Source organism: Mirounga angustirostris, unplaced genomic scaffold (assembly GCF_029215605.1).
Source record: "Mirounga angustirostris isolate CCGP_5_RB_7025 unplaced genomic scaffold, mMirAng1.0.hap1 SCAF_9, whole genome shotgun sequence".
In the NCBI taxonomy this organism is placed as follows: Eukaryota; Metazoa; Chordata; class Mammalia; order Carnivora; family Phocidae; genus Mirounga; species Mirounga angustirostris.
Window position 1 is genome coordinate 112,801,737 of NW_026991717.1, and position 13,896 is coordinate 112,815,632.

At 40.2% G+C, this 13,896-nt stretch overlaps 1 protein-coding gene across 5 annotated transcripts in view; it reads left to right on the forward strand.

Moving 5' to 3' along the window:
- Positions 1-2,399: 2,399 nt before the first annotated feature.
- EXD2 (exonuclease 3'-5' domain containing 2) overlaps positions 2,400-13,896 on the forward strand; it is a 58,381-nt gene continuing 46,884 nt past the window's right edge. For all 5 annotated transcript variants that reach the window (XM_045901080.3, XM_064571239.1, XM_045901083.3 and 2 more), the window contains exon 1: positions 2,400-2,536. The gene's annotated coding sequence lies outside the window, so the exon portion shown is untranslated. The remainder of the gene's footprint in view (positions 2,537-13,896) is intronic.

The following is a 13,896-nucleotide window of genomic DNA, read 5'->3' on the forward strand; positions in this document are numbered from 1 at the left end:
ATGAGAGCTCCTTATCCCTTGGCCACGTGAGGGCACAACAAAAAGACAGTGGTCTATAAAGTAGATAGCAGGCACTCACCAGACAGTAAATCTGCCAGCACCTTGATCATGGACTTTCCAGCCTCCAAAACTATGAGAAATCAATTTTTGTTGTTTATAAGCCACCTACTCAATGGTATTTTATTACAAGCACCTAAATAGACTAAGACAAAGAGTGAGGTACTAAAAAGCTGACTGGGAATCCTTTATGCACAGATGGGGCTTGTTGGATTGGATCTTTAATTTAGGGTGATTGCTTATGGACCCAGACAGTTTATTATGGTGTAGGGGAGAAAATATTTTTCCTCTACCCTTCTAGATTTTTGTGGCTGGTCTATTAATTGACATAAGACAGATGAACAGGAGAAAACAAATTTAATTATTTACATATGAGAGCCCTATAAGAATGAGACCCAAGGACAAGCCTGGCAATTGAGGCTTATATGCTATTCTAAGCTCAAGAATAGGATAGGGGCCTGGGGCTTCAATTGGGAGGAGGGGAATTCACAGGACAAGAAAGCAGATATTTGGTAATTAGATATTTGCCCTGCTATACATTAAAAGTTCTTAAAAGTTATCTCTGGTAATAGCTCTTTTTCTGTGCCAGACCCCCATTCTAAATTCTTTTAGGTAGTTAAGGGAGAGGTAAAACTTTTTCTTAAATATGCTGGGTCTTAATTGCCTTTAGCTCAGAATAATCCACATGCCAAAGTGGCATATGTTTGTACCATGTATTCTGTTCCTCCTCAATGGGGATCCCTCAAATGTCAATATTCTGTCATTCTAATCAAATTTCTATCTTATAAAATTACACCGAGATTTGTTTGTCTGCTGGTATCTCCATTCCTATTCTTTTTCTTCTTTGGGTTTATAAACTTTTCACTCCTTTACTTTCATTAAAAAAAAAAGTTTCATTTAAGTATATATGCATTCAGGAAAGTGTCCACAAATATGCAACCTGCATACATATGTAAACCAGCACTCAGATTAATAGAACATTATCAGCACTTCATGAGCCTCCCCATGTTCTCTTCCAGAGTCATTACTCCACATTGACTTCTAATAGCATAGATATTTGGGTAGTTTCCAGTTTAGGGCTATTGCCAATTATAGGTATGGGCTTTTTTTATGTTTGTCCTTTCAGTGAACATATGTACACATTTCTGTTGGGCATATACCTTGGAGTGAAACTGTTGGGACAAAGGCTCTACATACATTCAGCTTTATTGATATTGCCAAACAGTTTAACAAAGTGATTGTACCAATTTACATTCCCTCAGCAGCATATGAGAGTTCTGGTTGCTCCACAACCTTGTCAATACTTGGTGTTTTCTATCTTTTTCATCTTAGCCTTTCTGGTTGGAATGGAATGGCATCTCATTGTGGTTCTAATTTGCATTTCCTCTTTCCTCTTTTTTTTTTTTTTTTTAGGTGTTTCAGGATGGAGCGATTAAAATACAGGGGGTTAATCCTCTACATCTGCCATAAGTTTCTCCCTTATGGGTACTTACCTAATGGAACTTAGAACCTTTTTTCCTGTACAGGAGGCAATATAATACAGAGAATGAGGGCAACAAACTTCGCAAGAAGATATACTGAGGTTTGATTCCCAGCTCCAATGCTTACTTGCTACTACCTTGAGAAATTTATTTAACCTTTCTCCATTTTATGTAAAATGTCACTAATAATAGTACCGCTTCAGGAGGTTGTTTTGAGGATTAAATGAGATAAAATACGTAAAACAATTTCCTAGCACACTGTGTGTACATAGTGAACAAATGGCAGCTATTATTATACCTTATATTCTTTATGCTCATCTCATTTCTCCTTCTGTTACACTTTTTATGACAGGGAAACAATACATAGCACACATTAGCCTCTTCATATATAATAGTTGCTGATAAAGACTAGTTGAATGAATGATTTTAAATATAAACATAAGGTATTGTGGTTATTGTTATAAAAGATGGCATAATTATTATAATGGCAATAGTATAAAATGCACTGCTAATCAGGAATACATTACTTAAACAGTGTCTCTCCTATTTACCTTTATCATTTAACAGTTAAGATAATTAGTGCTGTAGAGTAACATTACTTGAGCTAATTCGTAATAACAATTAGATGTTCCATATTACATTTGCGAGGGTTCCAGAGCTGCTTCTGTTAAAGCCCAAACCAAAACAAATAAAAAAATACCACCCCAGAAACAAAAACACCCCTTTTCTGAAGAGATGCTAAGCCTTTCCAATTTTAACAGATCCTTTGTTCAGCAGTGGAGAAACTGGGGAAGGAACAGCTGCCCCAGCAGCTTCCGTACAACATGGCGTCGCCCATTTGTATACCCCACCCGGGTTTCCGTCCTCCTAGCCGGTCGCAGGACCGGAAGTGGTTTCCGTCCTAGTGGATCCGGGTAGGTGCGCGCAGGTGGCCGAGGAGGGTTCCCGTTCCTCAGCGTGAAGTGCCGCAGGTGTTCGGGTTAGGTCCGGGGTCGCAGGTAAGGGAAAATAAGGGACCGCGGGACCTTTCACCCGCCTTGTGCGAGGGAAGGAAGGGGTTTTCAGTGCGGATTGAGGAGAGGCACAGATGTCACCGTGTGCGGGGGCGACATATGGCGGGGACCCCGCCGTCCCCGAGCGACTTGGCCCAGCCCTTCTTCCCCTCCTCCGCGGCGGTTTAGCACCCACGTGTGCGGTGAGGGCTCTCGCCCCGGCCGCGGCCCACCATGCTTCCCCCGGCCGCCCCCGCGGGCCCCTCCGTCTCTCTCGAGGAGCGCCTACCAAACCTTCATGGCTTCTAGACCCAGTCAGCTCAAAAGAAGGCACCGCCCCCAGCACCTGGCAACTCCTTGGGCGCTGCGTGCTGCCTCGGCCGCCGTTACGGTTCCCTCCCCTCCCCTCGTGGGGACCTGCCCCCGCCCCCCGTGGTACCACCCTTTCCCTCCCAGACCACATCCGCTGCTCTGGGCCTTGCAGGGAGCAGGTTTGTCTTTCCGCAACCCTAGTGAGGCCTACAAAATTGATACTTGCTCGTTAGCATAGAAGCAGACCCAGCCCTTTCTAAGCCTTTGATGCACGGATCGGACGCGAACTCTCTTAGATACCCACTCCTTGAAAACACTACATTATTTATACCGTTTTTAAGAAGATTTAAAAAAAATTTATTTTTAAGTGATCTCTGCACCCAGCGTGCGGCTCCACCTCACAACCCCAAGATCAAGAGTCGCACGCTGCACCGACTGAGCCAGCCAGGCGCCCCATACCGTATTTTTTTAGTTGTATTACATGGATAGAAGGACCTGCATGGGAATATTTTGTTAATTATCAGAATTAGGAAGTGTGGGAGAAAAGCGGCTTAATAGGGGAAAATAATGATTCGTTTTGGTCACGTTGAGCTCGTTCTAAAAATGTATTCTTTTATATTTAATTTTTAAAATTTATGTATTTATTTGAGAGAGAAGGAGAGAAGCAGGGGGAACAACAGACGGGGAAGGAGAAGCTGACTCCCCGCTGAGGAGGGAGCCTGATGCGGGCTCAATCCCAGGACCCTGGAGTCATGACTTGAGCTGTAGGCAGCCGCTTAACTCACTGAGCCACCCAGGCGCCCCATCTTTTATATTTATTTTAGTTGTAGTTCATGCATACAGCCTTTTATAAGAAATTTAAACAAAATGGATCCTCTTTGATCTCTCTCCATCTCCATCTTCTTTAATCTCTTAGACCTAAAGTCAGAACTGTTACCAGTTTGGGATGTGTTTTTCTATTTCTCTTTCTTTGCATTTATTGACAAGTATTCACATAAGTTACATGTATGTAAGATGTAAGATTTCGTGTTAAACTTTTACTAATACATATTATACAAATATGGTATATTGTACCTATTCAGCAACTTGACTTTTATACTTAAAAGTGGGTCTTGGAACATTTTCTTTGTCCATATGTATGTAGAGATTGACCTTATTCTTTCTACTTGCTCTGTAAATTCCATGGTATATTAAGTTTTCATAGTACGCGAGATTCCATAGATTGCTTACAGTTAGACACAGTGTGGCGGAAAACATCCTCCCACATGTGTCTGTGTGCCCATGTGGACATTTCAAACCTGCAGATTGAATTGCTGGGTGGGAGGGTGTGGACAGGTAATGGCAAACTGCCCACCAACAGTGTATAATAATGTCTATTTCCCTAGCTCTTTTAAACATTTGATGCTATTCATCTTTTTCATTTTTGCCAATCTGATGGGTGAAAAATGATTCTGATTGGTGTTTTAATTTGTATTTCCCTAGTTACTAGTGAGATTGGGCATCTTGTCATGATTGTTGGCTGTTTGTATTTCCTCTTTTGAGAAATGTCTCCTTTTAATTGGACTGCTTTTAAATATATAGTAGTTTTTTTATGTATTCTGGATATTAATTTTTTGTCATTTTTGTTTTAAGTATTTATTCCCAACATAGTGCTTTTTTAAAGTTAATGCTTGTCTTTCAACTACATGGCGTCCTTGTCAAACCATAGTTTTAACTTTTACATTTAAATGTATCAGTTTTTTATTCTGTGTATTCTGTATTTTGTGGCCGTCATTCCCTACCAGAGTGGTTCTCCAGTGGGAGATATTTTGCCTTCCAGGGGCTATTTGGTAATGTGAGGACACATTTTTTGGTTGTCTAACTGGGGTTGTAGAATGATGGGCATCTACTGGGTGGAAACCAGGGATGCTGCTAAATATCCTAGAACGCATTGGAAAGCCCTCCACAACAAAGAATTTTTCTGGAGTAAAAAGTCAGTAGTGCTGATGTTGAAGAACACTGTTATACCCTAAGGCACAACACGGTTTTCTCTTATGACTATCCTTTCTCCTAAAAATTCTTACATGTTTGAGTTTTTCTTTAATTCCTCTGGATGTGTGTGTGTGAGTGAATGGTGTGTGCATAGTTACTGTTTTCCCAACAGTGTCACTCTGAATATTAAATGCATTCATGACGCATTAATCTGAATTGCCACATTTATCATTTACTACTTTCTCACACAGAGTCAGTTTCTGGACTGTTCTATTCTGTGACCTAATTTTCGGTTTTGCTGGACCAATACCACAATATCTGATGTTAAATATATGTTCTATTTTGATATTTAGTAGGATACTCACTTATGATTATTACTGTCATTACTTTATTGAAAATTGTATACTTTATCAGCTCACATACTCATTTAAAAAAACTATGGGGGCTAATCTTAGAATTTCTTTTCCAGATTTTTAGAATTAGCTTGTCAAATAGTTTTTTTAAGTGGCTTTATCTAGATGTAATTTACATAACTCATTGTTTAAAGTGTACAATTCAGTGGTTTTTTAGTGTATTCACAGTCGTGCAGCCATCACCACAATCTAATTTTAGAACATTTTCATCACTCCAAAAAGAAACCCATGCCAATTAGCAGTCATTCCCCATCCCATTCCCCAGTACCAGAGCCCTAGGCTAGCAATCTTTCTGCCTTTATAGATCTGAATATTTTATATAAATGGAATCATACAATTTGTGATATTTTGTGACAGGCTTCTTTCACTCAGCATAATGTTTTTAAGTTTCATCCATGTTGTAGAATGTATCAGTACTCCTCTGTTTTTGTGGCTGAACAGAATTCCATCCTATGTTGTATTTGTTTCCTAGGGCTACAGTAACAAAGTAACACAAACTGGGTGGCTTAAAATAACAGAAATGTATTCTCTCACAGTTCTGGAGGCTATGAAGTCCAAAATCAAGGTGTCAGCAGGGCTTTGCTGTCTCTGATGGCTCTAGGGGAGAATCCTTTCTTGCCTCTTCTTAGCTTTTGGTGGTTGCTGGCAATCCTTGGCATTCCTTGGCTTGCAGCTGCCGAAACTCTAACCTCTGCCTCTGTCTTCACATGGCCTTCTTCCCTGAGGGTCTGTCTTTACGTGATAATTCTCTCTGTAGGAGCCTGTTTCTGTGTCTCTTCTCCCCTTCATGGAAGGACACCATTTCTATTGGATTAAAGGCCCACACTAGTTCAGTATGACCTCATTTTAACTTGATTATGTGTGCAAAGGCCTAAGTTTCAATAAGGTCACATTCGCAAGTACTGGGGGTTAGGACTTCAACATATCTTTTTTGAGGACACAGTTCAACCCATAACCTTATGGATATGGTACATTTTATGTATCCACTTGTCAGCTGAAGGACATATACATTGTTTCCACTTTTTGGCTATTTATGAATAATGCGGCTGTGAACTTTTGTTTGGACATATGTTTTCATTCCTCTTGGGTATATACTTAGCAGTGGAATTGCTGGGTCATATGGCAACCCTATGTTTAATCATTTGAGGAACTGCCAGTGTTTTTCAAAGCAGCCGCACCATTTTACATTCCCACCAGCAGTGTGTGAGAGTTCTAATTTCTCCATATTATTGCTAGCACTTATTATCTGTTTTTTTCATTAGAGCCATCCTAGTAGGTGTGAAGTGGTATCTCATTGTCATTTTGATTTGTATTTCCCTACTAGCTTTTCAGTGCTTATTGGCCATATGTATATCTTCTTTGAAGAAATGTCTATTCAGATCCTTGCCTGTTTTTAACCGGCTTGTCTTTTTTATATTGAATTGTAAGAGTTCTTTATATATTCTACATACATGCTCTTAGCAGATATATGCTTTGCAAATATTTTCTCCTATCCTGGGGTTGTCTTTTCCCTCTCTTGATGGTCAGTTCATTTTTTAAAAAGTTTTTTAAAATTAAGTTTGCATTACATTTATATGTTATTTTGACTATATTTGTAAAACAATCTCTTTATTAAAAAATAGAGTAATTATAGTACCTTTTGAAGAAGGTTGTTGAAAGGATTGAGTGAGTAATGTGTAAATGATTGCATATAATGTGGCACATGCTGTGTGCTCTGTATTTGACAGCTGCGGTAATATCTCTCTGCTCTTCCAGGCTTCTGTGTCTTCAGTGAAGTTTTCTATTTTTCTTCATATCAGTCTTGCACATTTCTTGTTGAGTTTATACGTAGGTGTGTGTGTGTGTATGTGGTTGTTTCGTGTGTGGTTTTAAAAAAGTGTATGTTGCTATTATGAGTGGGTTTTTCTTCATATTTTTATAATGGTTTTGGAAAGCTATTGATTTTACATATTCATCAAACTTTCAAAATGATAAGTTGTAAAAGTTATGACTTATTTACTTACCCAGGTGATTCCAATGTGGTCATTCTGTTAGGAATCATGGTTCTTTTTTTCTTTTTCTTTTTTTAACGTAAGAGCTACACCCAAAGTTGGCATCTCATGATCCCAAGAGTCACATGCTCTAGTGACCAAGCCAGCCAGGTGACCTCCCCCGCCCCACCCACCTGCCTCATGATTCTTTTTCATTCTGCCTTCTTCTGCCCTGATTTGGATCTTCCTCCCTTCCAGGCTCTACTATGTGAGTCTTCCATCAGGTCTTCCTGTCTCTTGCCTTGCTCTCCTCCAGTCTAGCACCCACACAGCCGCCATGGTGTTTTTTGAAATCTGAGTCTGAGCCTGGCACTTCCTTCGTAAGTCTATTATTGGCTGTCCATTACCTATAAGGTTTTATCTTGTAAAGTACTTTAAGGCCCCTCACGACTCGCTCTGGATCTGCTCATTCCAGTACCATCTGTCTCTGTTTTCTTGTATGCACATTATGCTCTAGCACAGCACTGTCCTATGGAAATATAATGTGAGCCCCATAAATACAGTTTTCTAGTAGCCACATTAAGAATCTAAAGAGAGGGGCATGTGAGTGGCTCAGTTGGTTATCCAACTCTTGATTGAGCGTTAAGCGTCCAACTCTTGATTTCGGCTCAGGTCATGATCTCAGGGTTGTGAGATCAAGCCCCATGTTAGGCTCTGCACTCAGTGGGGAGTTTGCTTGAGGTTCTCTCTCTTCCTTTGCCTCTACTCCCTCTCCAAAATAAGTAAATAAATCTTTAATATAATTATATATATATATGTCTGTATGTAAAGAAATAAGGTAAACTGAATTTTATTTATTTTTAAAGATTTTATTTATTTATTTGACAGAGACACAGTGAGAGAGGGAACACAAGCAGGGGGAATGGGAGAGGGAGAAGCAGGCTTCCCGCAGAGCAGGGAGCCTGATGCAGGGCTTGATCCCAGGACCCTGGGATCATGACCTGAGCCGAAGGCAGGCGCTTAACGACTGAGCCACCCAGGGGCCCCGGTAAACTTAATTTTAATAACATGTTTTTTTTTTTAACCCAGTATATCCAAATATTATTTCAACATAGATGGAAAAAAGCAATGTGGAATTCATATAAACAGAAAGTGTAATAGGAGTTACCAAGGATTGCACGGGATGGGATGGGAAGTTACTGTTTAACATGTCCAGAGTTTGTGTGTGATGAGGAAGTTCTGGAAATGAATAGTGGCGATGATGTACAATATTGTGAATGTAGTTAATGCCACCGAATCATACACTTAAAAATGGTTAAATGGTAAATTTTGCGTTTTGTATATTTTACTAAAATAAAAAAGGTCCTCCTTAAAAATCATTATGGAAATTATCAGTAAGATACTTTTACATTTTTTCATAGTAAGTCTGCAAAATTCTGTATTTTACACTTAGAGTACATGTTAAATTTGCTTGAACTTTTTCACCTCTACTGTGGTGCTTCCTGCCTTTTGTATCCTGTACGTGCTGTTCCCTCTTCCTGGTGTGCCCTTCTCCTCGGTGCCTGCACACCTGGACGGCTCACGCTCAGGTTTTGACCCCAGCGGCAGCGTCCCTTGCCCTCTCTCCCGAGCATTCCCGTTAGCGGTGCCCGCGCTCCTTCCTCTTTGTCAGTCCCGGGCCGTGCTGTGTTCTCCCCCAGTCCTGCAACCTGTTCACTACAGGTATTTCTCCTTTCCTGAATCCTACATTTTTGAGGGCAGATTGTGCCTTTTAACCCTTTTTACCCAGAGTCTGACACCACATCTGGCTTATTGAAAGTGCTACGTTCATGTTTGCTGGACGAACCCTTTGGCTGAAAAGACACCCACACAAAACCTCTCCATGTGAAAATGAATTAATATGTTTTTTAAATGTTGCCAAGCATTCCCTCATGTGGAGGTACCCTGCTTGCTCCTCCAGGTTCCCTGTGAGGCCTTTCTCTTACAGGGGCCACACGTGACAAAGAGTAAGTCAGGAACCTTACCATATGCTTGGGAACTCCGTATCTGAGGGAGCCCTTCTCACTGGAAGCAAATCAATAATATTTTATTTTTTAAGCCTTTTCTATTTTAATGTCACCTTATTTTAATGTTATGAAATATGGAGATAGTATGAAATGCAAAAATAAATGTAAAAAATGAATTAAAACACATGTGAGAAGATGTTATTTTCTTTGAAAACAAAAATTTGCTTATCTCTGCAAAATGATTTCTAAGTTGAGAGGGAATGCATAATCAAGATGCAGATTGGTCTCAAAGGATGAAACATTTGGCTGAAACAAGACGAAATTTAAAAGAAAGAAATGTAAAGCTTTGGATTTAAGTGCAAAATATAAATTATAATTATATAAAATGGGGGACTCGAGTTGGTATCAGTGAATTTCAGTTGACCACAAGCTTTATATGACCCACCATTGGGGTTCTTCTACTCAAAAACAGGTCATTTCATACAGCATTAATAAAGCCTAGGGTCCAGATACTAGGAAGTAGTAATACCAGTGTCGTCCACACCAATTGGACCCTGTCTCAAGTATTGAATACCGACTTGGGTGCCACATTTTAAGAGCTACATTGACAAACTTGGAGGTGTTCAGAAGGACCCGGCCACAATGGTGACCCTCCCAGGTCACAGGAAGGCTGCTTGGATTGAGACGAATGTTCTAAGAGAAACTATAAAAGCTGCCTCTACATATCTCACAGGCTCTCAGGAAGGAACACTGTTGTCATTTCAGGGGCCAGACTGAACATCAAAGACATCAAAGAGAGCGATTTCTGGGGCAACAGGGTGGCTCAGTCAGTTAAGTGCCCAACTCTTGATTTCGGCTCAAGTCATGATCTCAGGATTGTGAGATCGAGCCCCACATTCGGCTCCATGCTGGTTGTGGAGCCTGCTTAAAATTCTCTCCCTTTGTTCTTCTCACCCTAAAAAAAACCTAAAAAGAGAACAATGTCTAAGTAGGGAACTTTTGCAGAATGCAAGGACTTTTCAATAAAAACTCCCTCTTAAGGTGATGAACTCTGTTCCTAGAAGTGTTCAGATAGAGACCAGGTCATGATCTGTCAGGATTACCACAGAAAGGATTCTTAACTTGTGCAGGAGCTGAATTTGGCTCCTGAATTTTCACTCTGTGATTCTTTGTTTTCCTTTAATAGGAGTTCTGTGGTTTATAGAGCCCAATAGCAGTAAGAACTGACATTTATGGAACCCTGATGTGCTAGCCAGTATGCTAAATCAGGTGTATTGATCACCTTACTTTTAAGTTTCACAGGAGTAAAAAAAAAAAAAAAAGTTTCACAGGAGTCCCACGGGGTGTAGGTACTATCTTTCCCATTTTACCAGTGAGGAAACAGAGACTTAGAGAAGTTCAGTGAATTGCCCAAGTTATATAGCTAGCAAGTGGCAGGGGCTGGATTTGAACCCAGGGTATTTGACTCTAGGGCCCTTGTCCTTATCCTCTACCTTAGGCTGCTCCCTGAACAGCTTAACATATTTGTTTAATTCATCCAAATGTGATTTATTTCAGGAATATAATCATGTCTTAAGTGTGATATTTACATTGCCTATCTGTAAAAAACATCAGTTTAAAATAACGAGTACTTCTCTAATTATCAAGAGATACACATACTTGCACAGAATTTGAAAAATCAAAATTATAATCCTACTACCATTAGGTAATCACTGTTGTCAGTTTGATATTCAATTACTGGTACAACTTTATTTTATTTTTTTAAAAGATTTTATTTATTCATTTGAGAGAGAGTGTGTGCACACAAGCAGGGGGAGCGGCAGAGGGAGAGGGAGAAGCAGACTCCCCGCTGAGCAGGGAGCCTGACACGGGGCTCATCCCAGGACCCCGAGATCATGACCTGAGCTGAAGGTAGACGCTTAACTGACTGAGCCACCCAGGTGCCCCTACTATGTACAATTTAAAAAAATAAATTAAAATGGCAGATTGTTTTCAGTCATGGAAGGTGGTAAGGCCCTGAAAGCTTTGGATCCCAGAGCAAGCCCTTAGAGAGGTATCTTAGTCTCTTGGGGCTGCTAAAGTAGAATACCACAGACTGGGTGGATCATAAAAAACAGAAACGTATTTCTCCCAGTTCTGGAGGCTGAAAGTCCAGGAGCAAGGTGCCAGCATGGGTAGGTCCTGGTGAGAGCCCTCTTTCACAAGGCGAACTGCTCACTTCTCATTGTATGCTCACATGACAGATCAGGGAGGCAAGCTTTTATAAGGGCACTAATCCCATTCCTCGGGGCTCCACCCTCATGACTTCACCTAACCCTACTCACCTTCCAGAGGCTCCACCTCCTAATACCATCACATTGGGGGATAGGATTTCAACATATGAATTTTAGAGGGACACAAACTTTCAGTTTGTAATGCAAAATTTGATTTTTCTCACTTCTGGCCCAGCGTCGAATCATGCTGTTTCTTTTTAGCATCAAGGCTCAGTAAGGGGAAAAATGCTTTTTTCATTGGAATAAACAGATTTTTGTAATTGGATGATTAAAGTAGAGACATTTATCATAAAATATAACACCTTGAATTGAGTTTTATTCATTCAATGAGTATTTATTATTATGAGCTCTGTGCTAGTTCCTGGGGATATATGTAGTGTTGAAGGAGCCAGGTAAGGTTGCTGTTTTCATGGAGTTTACAAGCTAGTGGGAAAGATAGACAGTGAATGAACCAGCAGTTATTCATCAGTCAGGCCACTGGGAAAACATCAGAAATATTGCTGAATTTTTTTTTTAATATTGCTGAATTTTGACAAATGTGTGTACCTGTGTAACCCAAGCTTCCATCAAGACTTGGAATGTTACATGCAATTCTAGAAAGTTCCCTCTTGCCTGAAATGCTCTTCCCTAGAATTTTTCGTGACCGGCTCTTTTTTTGATACTCAGTGCTCAGCTTAAATCTCTTCCCTGTAACCCCCTACCCCCACCCCAAGGCAACTACTGTTCAGATATTTTTCTTTTTCTTTTCTTTTTTTTTAAGATTTTTTATTTATTTGCAAGAGAGACAATGAGAGACAGAGAGCATGAGAGGGAGGAGGGTCAGAGGGAGAAGCAGACTCCCTGCCGAGCAGGGAGCCCGATGCGGGACTCGATCCAGGGACTCCAGGATCATGACCTGAGCCGAAGGCAGTCGCTCAACCAACTGAGCCACCCAGGCGCCCCAGATATTTTTCTACTATAGATTAATTTTAGTTATTCTAGAACTTTATGTAAATAGAACCATACAGTATCTCTTTTGTATCTGGCTTCTTTCACTCAGCCTAATATAATTTAAGATTCATACATGTATCTTTAGTCTTATGAATAAAGCTGTTACGAACATTCTTAAGTTTTTTTGTGGATAGATTTAATTTATCCAACTTGGGACTCAGAGAACTGTACTAAATCTGATGACCTCCGTCTTCCAACTCTTCACTACATGGATGTTGAGTTTCTCGATCTATCCTTCATGTCTCTGCTATGTTTTCTACATCTTTCTGTGCTACATTCTGAGTGAGTTCCTCAGATTTATCTTCAAGTCCCTAACTCTCTCTCTCTGTCTGATCTACTATTTAACCTGTCTATTGATTATTGAACTTTTATTTTTTTTATTTTTTTATTTTTTAAAGATTTTATTTATTTATTTATTTGAGAGAGAGAGAGAGAGAAACAGCATGAGAGGGGATAGGGTCAGAGGGAGAAGCAGGCTCCCCGCTGAGCCGGGAGCCTGATGTGGGACTCGATCCCAGGACTCCGGGATCATGACCTGAGCTGAAGGCAGTCGCTTAACCGACTGAGCCACCCAGGCGCCCGATTATTGAACTTTTAAAAAATTTTAACAAATATCTTTCGTGTCTAGAATTTCTACTTTTTGTTGTCTGCTGTTCATGTTTTAGCTTTTATTTTCCTTAATTTCCTCGAGTGTTGTTATTTTAAAGTTCCTTTCAGATCTCAGATATGGATATTTTTGTTTGGTTCTTCTGTGAACTGTTTTTTATTGGCTCTAGGGTTTTTTGATTTTTGTTTTGTTTTTATTCATTTATGATTGCTCTGCTAGAGACTGATCTTCTGTGGAAGTCCTACGTGTTTCCTGTGTGTTAGAAACAGACACATACACACACTCCAACAGAATGCACCAATTCTAACCATTTTAGTTTTAGGTTCTTGGCTTAGGGTTTTCTTTTGTGAGGATAATGTGAACTTGGCCCCTGTACTGCTTCATAGTGCAGGGTTGAGGGACTGTCTTCCTATGAGGAGCTCTGTTCATACTCTCAGCCTTGGGCAGGTGGCTTGCCTGCACCGTGGTGGGTGAGTACTTTCAGTTCCTGTTCATGGATAAGGTAGCACTCTCCAGGGTCCCAGCTGTACCCTGGCCTTGTGGCCTAGACTTCTGGTCATGGGCTGGTATGAGTTCTGGTCTCTGCCCAGCTATCTCTCCCACCTACTTCCATTTCTGGCACCTGATGATTTCCCTTTCCTCTTTTTGAATTTAACTCTGTATTATACTTTTATCTTTTTAATGTCTTCTCCGGCATTTTGTATTGTTTCCAGTGAGAAAGGGAGGGTTTTTTTTTAAACATCTTCTCAGAATATTTTAACTAGAAATTTGTGCAAATTCTTTAATCTCATTAAGCCTTAAGTAAAAGTACTGGAGAAAGTATA